We start from the raw sequence: 7945 nt of genomic DNA on the forward strand, positions 1-7945 counted from the left end.
GTGTTGGAAACTTCTACAGGAGGCCAAACTGGGAGCAGCACAGGGTCAAACTTCTGGAAGATGCTCTCTGCAAAAGTTGGAAAGACATCAGGCATTAGTATCAAGCACGTCACTTTGTTGGCGGAGTTATTTATAGCAAAACGAGCTCAAAACGTTAGAAGAGAGCATTGCATGTCACTATCATTTTCCTACATAGCTTGTTTACTCGCTTTATATGTAACCACACACACACACACACACACACAACTACGCACAGGCGCTTTCACACTCTGTTTCTCCAGTGGTGTTGAGAACAAATGAGAGCTGTAAGATGTTAATTAGTGTTTCCTCCTGTTCGGCGGGCCAGGGGTCTGAATGAGGAGGTCAACACTATCTGTGCACCTAAAGCTCAGACACATTGTCTTTGACCAGCACTGCTGTCGGAGAGCACATGTACGCTCTGGAATATTTTCGCAATTAAACACGGCTCTGTCCATTTTTAGAAAGAAACCAAAACTGCTCGCCAGCTTCTCCAAATTTCCTCTCAGTTGTAAATGGCGTCACTGGCTGCGATTTTAAAGACAGAATCCTTAAAGACAGTCTTTTTACAGCATGTTAGGACTGGATGTGAGCATTTTATGGATGTCAAAGATCAAACGCTATTCATCTACTTCGGATCCAGAATCCTGGATCTGGATAACAGTGACATTAGCATTAGCACGCACAGGAAGTGGGTTTTTTTTTTTTTTTTTTTTGGTAAGTGTTTACTTTTAAACACAGCTTTCTCTTCCAGGCCAACCAATACTGGGAAGTAGGAAGTATTTAAAGCGCAAAGCCTTGTCTCTTTTGAGGACCCACCATATAAAGCAGACCAGAGTGGAGACTATGGCCCATTCAGATGTTAATACGTACACCATTCCACTGACTCTGATTAACTCCATGTGAGTTAATAGTTGCCCTGTTAACAAAGAGTTATCCTCCCATTCAAGTCGGCGGTATGTTTAGGAGGAGAAAAGCAAGGAGAGGGAACTTGTAGTGAACCTTTACAGTACAAGCCCCTTCAGGATATAATACAAGCTCCGTCTCCTCTGGCTAATCCAGCCCGCAGATGCTGGAAAGAAGCTCACACTGCTCTTACAGGGACAAATAGTCAGAGAAAGGATGGAGGCAAACAAAAGAAATGTTCTAAACTGAGCCAGAGGTTCTCCAAAAGTGTGGGACAAAACCGAGAAGACGGGCTAAAAGCTTACGTTGCTTTGCAAAGCTCTTTCTGTGCATGTTTATCCTCATGAATAATGATTGGAAGAACAAACTTAAAAGTTTCCAATGCATCTCTCTTGGCTTTGTCCGCCATATTGCGGTCTGAGTTTTAGGATGTTTAAGTTGCAAAACGATCAATAAGACTCCAGGTAATTATTGATGTTTTTAAAGATCACAGTACACTTACTTTGGTCATATCCATTAATGAATGAGCATAACCTCACTTTAGTTCAATTGGGATGTTTATCTACAGGTGTTACATATTTAAGAAATTCAGCCCATACTCTCCCTTAATTAATGTACACCCTATCTGCTTAAACCGCAGTTTCCTCTGGTTTTTTAGCCCCAGATTGACAGGTTAATATTAGAAGTAGGAGGCAGTGGCAATCTCGAGCTAATCTATAATCAATTCCAAATGGTGTGACTGTATAATGACACAGCCGTTAATGGGCATGCACGAGCCGAATGGTCACTATATCCTACATCTAATTGGTTTGGTTGCCATATGCCCTCAGCGTATAAAACATTACTTACCAAGTTTGGATGTTTATAATGGCCTTCGAGACTCACTTTTCGTAATTCTCCTTGATAAAATTCTGAGGCGACATCTCAAAATGGACGTTGATCGCGCGCTCCTCCGTATGACGTATGTAATCACACTTCTTAAATATCGCGATACCTGGGGAATTAACTAGAACCTCACCTTTTCACTTTTAACTAGTCTACGGAATTGAAAGAGACCAATGTAAAACAGACTACATACACACAATTAAAGTGTCTAGGATTTTAAGTGCAATAATTAGGTTATTCATTATGAACTCTTAGCTATGCGTGCAAGCCCTTTTATTAGCAGTAAATTCCAATAAAGCTGATGTGTAGGTCTACTATCTCTGAATCGGCTTAATCCTATTTAGACAAATTATTCTTTGATCTTGCACTGTGTCAATGCAATCTTTTAAAGCCTGGATGTCAGAACATGAGGAAACCAGTCGCAACAATATTTGGTCGAGAGAGAGAGAGAGACGCTGATCTCTCCCTATAGACGAATCCGGCGAAACTACCGGAAGTAAGCGGGCGCCATTACTGAGCTGTTGCTGGGTAGCGTTGCGCCATTGCCTTCTATTGTTTTAGTTGCAACTTGCGTCCACTGGAATAAACAGCTCGCGATTTACGACTGTCACTAACGCTACAACGTTAGCCCTTGTATAATGTCGAGTGGGTAAACAGTTTCCGTTATAAATTGTTTCAATGGTGGCAGTAAAATTTCAATTTTGAAGAGAAAACATTGTGAATACCCCGGGTCGACTGCCCCTGTCTGGTGCCGTACGGTTTACATAGATCTCCTGGGCGAGTACAAGACGCGGACATTCGCGTATAATAACAATTATTTCATGACATAAGTAAAAAAATATAATAAATGTGTGATATAGTGATCAGCAAAATCTCCTCTCTTGTTATTTTTTCTATTCAATTAACATGCTATGGTCATTAAATGGCTTTCCTGAGCTGAATGTAACGTTATGTGACATAATTGTTCTCCTGCTGTTATATTGACCTCTTTCCATGGTTTAAAAACAGTAGTTGGTCGATATTATGTATACTTTCTAGCTGTAACGTAACCTTACCCATGCCCGTTGCAATGTAAAAATGAGATAAATAATGGACACAAATGAAAAACATGAAATTGTTTATTTGATTTCATTTATTTATTTATTTATTGTTGCCAAATGGACAGATCTTTTTTTAGTTTCCTCGGTAGCAAACGTTAGCCTAGCTAGCTTGCCAAGCTATTTTCATAAATAATCTGTAAGATCATTTGTACCTTCATCTGTGACCAATGTCTAACATCATCAACCCAACAAGTCTGCCTGGCTGTAGCTGTCATCAAGGGTGCGTTATCACCTTATCTCCGAGGTTTGTTTACATACCGGTGCATATGTCTATGCCGGTGTAACAGCTCAGTAATGGCGTCGCCACAAGATGGCAGCCTACACAAGAACGCTCGTCGGATTCGTCTATAATGCACTGTCTAATTAACACGACTACAGACAGAAAGACTCGAGCGACGACCTCCTTCAACACGTCTATTTTTCACGTTTCAAATGATTTTCATCAATTACACATGCATTTTTTTTTTACTAAAAGGGTGCATAGGTTATTAATAGCCTAATAATGAGTAGGCCTGTAAATATAAAATAAGAAACTAGTGTTGTTTCTCTAATTAAAAGTCAATCTGAATTAAAGTTTCTCTGTTTTTCAAATAAAATAAAAGAGCTTTGCTCGAGATAGTATGCAAATATATAATATATTCGGGCAATAGTCCAGCATAAATAATCGTTCCTCTCGTCCATCTTGAGCTCAGTCAGCATCAGTCTTGTCCCCAGTTTCCGTTCTCACACCTCATCGGAAGAATCTGATTCAGACAGAAGGTAAAGGCCAAAGCTTGAACTCATTAACAGGTTAAAAGAAGGGCCACGAAACAGCACTAGGCTATATCCACTCAGAGCAGAGAGAACGCGCTCAAGACAGCCGAGATTTCATGGTCCATTTTAGTCATGTCTAATGCGTTGAGTCTATCTAGTTGTGCAAAAGGAATTTCTTTTGCTTTTAACTAATTTGTATAATTGATTTCCTTTTTATAAGATGTCCTTTAATAAAAAAATGTAGGTCTACTATAACATTTTTTTTCCAGCCCAGATTCCATGGATAAAAGATTACCGATCCGTTCACCGGGAGTGAGTAGCTAGTGTTGCTCTATTCGTTCGTGGCGAAAGCCCCAAATCTCAGCACAGAAATATCTGTGGTTTGATCAGAGCTGGATAGAATTATCACGGGGAGAGATACAAAGGCGGCAGACAAAACGCGCTCGGTTTCCCAGGTGTTTGAGTACAAACCATATTAAACACGAGCTCCAGTTATTAGATCTGACTGGAACAGCACTGAGGAACATGAAGCAGAGGTTTGTGAAATCAGAGACAGTGTCTGACAAAACAAATAAAGAGTGTGCGTAGAGCTAGCTATATTTCAGAGGTTCGACCTTTTAAAGACAATTTTAAACGTCTGCTAAATTTGTAATGTTTTACAATGTTTTTACGCTTTTATTGTTTTACAATAGGCTATTATTAAATGCAGTAGGTCTAAATGCAAAAGTAATTTTAGGGCATAATCTGTCGATGTTTGACTCACGCATTGCAATTTGCAATTTGGTGTAAATTAAGGCAAATGAGTTACGTTTTTAATCATAACACAAAGTTGTTTCTAAAAAATTTCAAAATGTAATAGGCATATTTTATCATATAATTCATAAAGTGATACAAAGTGACTTGTGATGTTTATGCACCACGCGATACTAATAGTAGCCTAATGGAAGCGCGTGCACCGTGTAGCCTACTGTTGTTATGGTTACCTCCCCCTGGCGAACTCCAGATTTTATTTCGCGACTACTGAAAATAGCTGTGCAATCTAACTTGTAGTCGTAGGCCTACGTTGAAAACCTGCTGACGCATACAGCCTATTTGTTTGTTTGACATCCTTTTTCAAGCCTTAGCTAAAATATGTAATGGGTGGGGGTGCTAAATTCATAATTCGCACACTACTAATAAACGCGTAGGGTTAGAAGTGTTTTATGTAGGCCTAGTCTATTTTGTATGTCTTTTGTACCCGCATTTTTTATTTTTATTAAATTTGACAGATTCACGAAATATTTCGAACACGCAAGATATCCCGCACTGAAATGTTTAATGTATAAGACAGAGAGCGCACATTATTAATATGCATGTATTCAATTAAGGGTATTACACAGGATTTCATTTGCATAAGGATTTGGGAGCTTAACATGCCTTTTCATATTTATGCAATAAAACTTTAATATTAACGCCTGCCCTTCAATGATGTGGGTAGGCTACTTTTAGTTTTATGTCTACCCCTATTAGCCTACTATTGGCTACTATCGTTGTTCAGATCATGCAGCTCAATGGGCCCGAGTCATGATTGCCAGGCCTGTGGCAAATTGTCACTGGTATATATGTCACTCTACATAAACAGCTGCACCTGTTTCTCTTCTGACAGGCCAGCGTACTTTTTTTGGAAAGGATGGCGGGTATAGCCTAAATATTTGGATCAGCGCACAAAAGTGTGCTTATTCCCATGTATGTTCCCGCAATTGGAAATTATAGCACACTTATACTGCATAAACAAGTTATGGCCTGTTAAGGACAACTGTTGTTTTCTCTTCAGCATGTCCGTCTTGTTAATAAACTGCTGTGTAGAAAACGATTTTTTAGACAATGTCACACATCAGTAGGTCAGTTGTAAATTAGGGTTAAATTCCATCATATAATTTTCATCTTAATGTGTTTGAATGCTTCAGACAAGCGGGAGTGACATCTCCTTATTCAATGAGCTGAACCCGTGTCATACCCTTCAAGAACAATATAATGACTATCGACTACATCCTTCAAATAGCTACTATGCCATCACTATGAGCCACATGCAATCAAAGGTCAGTTTTTAAAGAATGTTTGCTAGTTTCTTCGTTTGCAGGACTGAGTAAAAATACACAATTCCCTGCGGTTACATTTCCCAGCACTGTGTGTGTGGAGCTCGAGATCTTGTCAAAAAGCCAGGTGTTTGTTTATAAGACACAAGCTGATAATGTGTCAGAGTTAATGCCATCCTTAATCTGTTGTGCTGCTCGGAAACACACTTACTCTCAGGTTGTCTTAATGAAGGTTTTTGAAGATTAAACAAGAGCATGACAATTTTTACAGTCTTGTCTTGAGCAACTAACAAGCTCTTTTCTTATAGCTTCTTGAAATGAGGATTTCGATTTAAACATGGCATTCAATGACTTTGTTTACTGTAATTTGACCTATCTACATTTTTAATAGGTTTAAAAATGTAGCAAAGAGACTATATTAAACGTGATATATTATAGACAGAATTGCTGAGCATTTTCAGTATTTCGGCCCCTTACATGATTTCAAAACTTTTGCACGAAAACATTTGTACCAGTTTTTTTCGTGGAACGTATACAAAACCTTCGTGTCACTAAATGTAAAGAGGAAGCAGAAAGCGAATATGCTGTTCGAACAAACAAAGTGTGTTTGTTATTAAAACTTTTAATATTTAAACTAGGTTTTAATTTTGATAAAGCAAGTGTATTTTGAAGCTAACATACGGACCTCACAATAGCCATACAACATATAAAATCATTTGAATGTTTTTACGGAGCATCAAAGCTATGTTAACTCTGCCATGCAGTGGCATTTAAAAATCAATTTATATTTGCTTCGAACTCTCATTTGTTAAAACGCGAGTCACGTGGGGGCTGTATGACTTTGTCTCCCACTGGCTTGTTTCTGAGGTCCGCTGCTCTCTAGGGCTCGAAATTAATACTGTCTCGCCAATTAAGTTCAGAGCGCCAATTAAGAGTGCTTCATGAATTAATAGAGTAAAAACAAAACCCAAAACTTAAATGAGCACCCGAAAACACCCTCGCAAAAATTTGTTCAGAATGTCAAATAAAAAATGTGACTGAACTTTGATATCCTCAACTAAATGTAATTTGTTTCGTGCTTTTATGTTTTTCTTTAGTCTCCTGCATGGTTCACATATAAGAGAACTGTCTCTCTTTGCGTTGTTAGAATAATCACCTTTTATAGCTGGATGGACTGGATAAGTAAAACAAATATGTGGCCGTTTGGGATTTGGAAGCAGTGGCTCACAGCAGTCTATATGAGGTACAAAAGAGGGCGGCCATCAATAATGGATGATCCGATATATTCATTGCTTTCTAAACACTCACCTCATAGAGATTTTTTAAAGACCGAGTATAATAGTCTCAAAGAAAGCTTTTTAGGAGTTTTGGGGAAAAATAAAATGCTGACAGAATGGCATTAAAATAATTAAAATGTGGGAAAAAAATGTGAGGAAAACCATGCACATGAAGGAGATTATTAGTAGGAATTATAATGCATCTTCGGCGACGTTTTTAGAACAATAAAAGGGGCAAAAAGCAGGTTAGATTGACGAAAAAGCCGAATTCACGGTGACATGGCGTTAATTGCACTTCTCACAGAGAGTCTGAGTTGTAGCACTGCTGTCAGTAGCCTAAGACAGAGGCTATTCCCGCTATTCTGGATCCTTTTGTTTTAACCAGTCACGGGGATCTGTCCGGGCCCGAGGTGTCTGGTAAAGCAGATCAATCCAAAAAACAATGGGGTTCAAACCACAATTCAAAATAAATAAATTATTACGATCATATCGCACTAGATACATCGCATAAGACATCGGCGGATAAAAAGCAAGCTTAGGAATTCATGAAATCAAATCACAAATTGGAGCGATTCACTTGTCACTTAAGACAAAGACGTGGAATGTCCATTTCACGAAAGTTAAATAAAAAAAGTCGATCATATTAAGGCTATAATGTCACACAAAAAAATAATTAAAACTGTCTGAATTACTAAAGTTTTGTAGGCTATATAAAAAAGATAATTGAAAAACAAAAACATCACATCATTTGAGAAAGTCTTGAGTTACCATCAAATTATGGTCCAGCTGACATTAAAATCCCTGCAACAATTCGATACAGCGAGTATATCAAGAGTTCGAACAGCCAATAATCACGAACGGAACGGCGTGACGTCAAAGTCCCGGTAGAAAAGGCGCGTTGGGTTTGCTCACGTTTGGAGAGGGAAGAGCG

At 38.6% G+C, this 7945-nt stretch overlaps 1 protein-coding gene across 3 annotated transcripts in view; it reads right to left on the reverse strand.

The window, feature by feature from the left end:
* LOC120489059 (uncharacterized) overlaps nt 1–7942 on the reverse strand; it is a 57142-nt gene extending 49200 nt beyond the window's left edge. The window contains exon 1 of one of the 3 annotated variants that reach the window (XR_016146570.1): nt 1774–2256. The gene's annotated coding sequence lies outside the window, so the exon portion shown is untranslated. Of the gene's footprint in view, nt 1–1773; nt 2257–7782 lie in introns of those variants that run through there. The other 2 variants (XR_016146566.1, XR_016146564.1) reach the window with 2 other exon arrangements.
* Between the last annotated feature and the right edge of the window lie 3 nt (nt 7943–7945).

Source organism: Pimephales promelas, chromosome 14, assembly GCF_988280905.1.
Source record: "Pimephales promelas chromosome 14, fPimPro1.hap1.1, whole genome shotgun sequence".
Classification (NCBI taxonomy): Eukaryota; Metazoa; Chordata; class Actinopteri; order Cypriniformes; family Leuciscidae; genus Pimephales; species Pimephales promelas.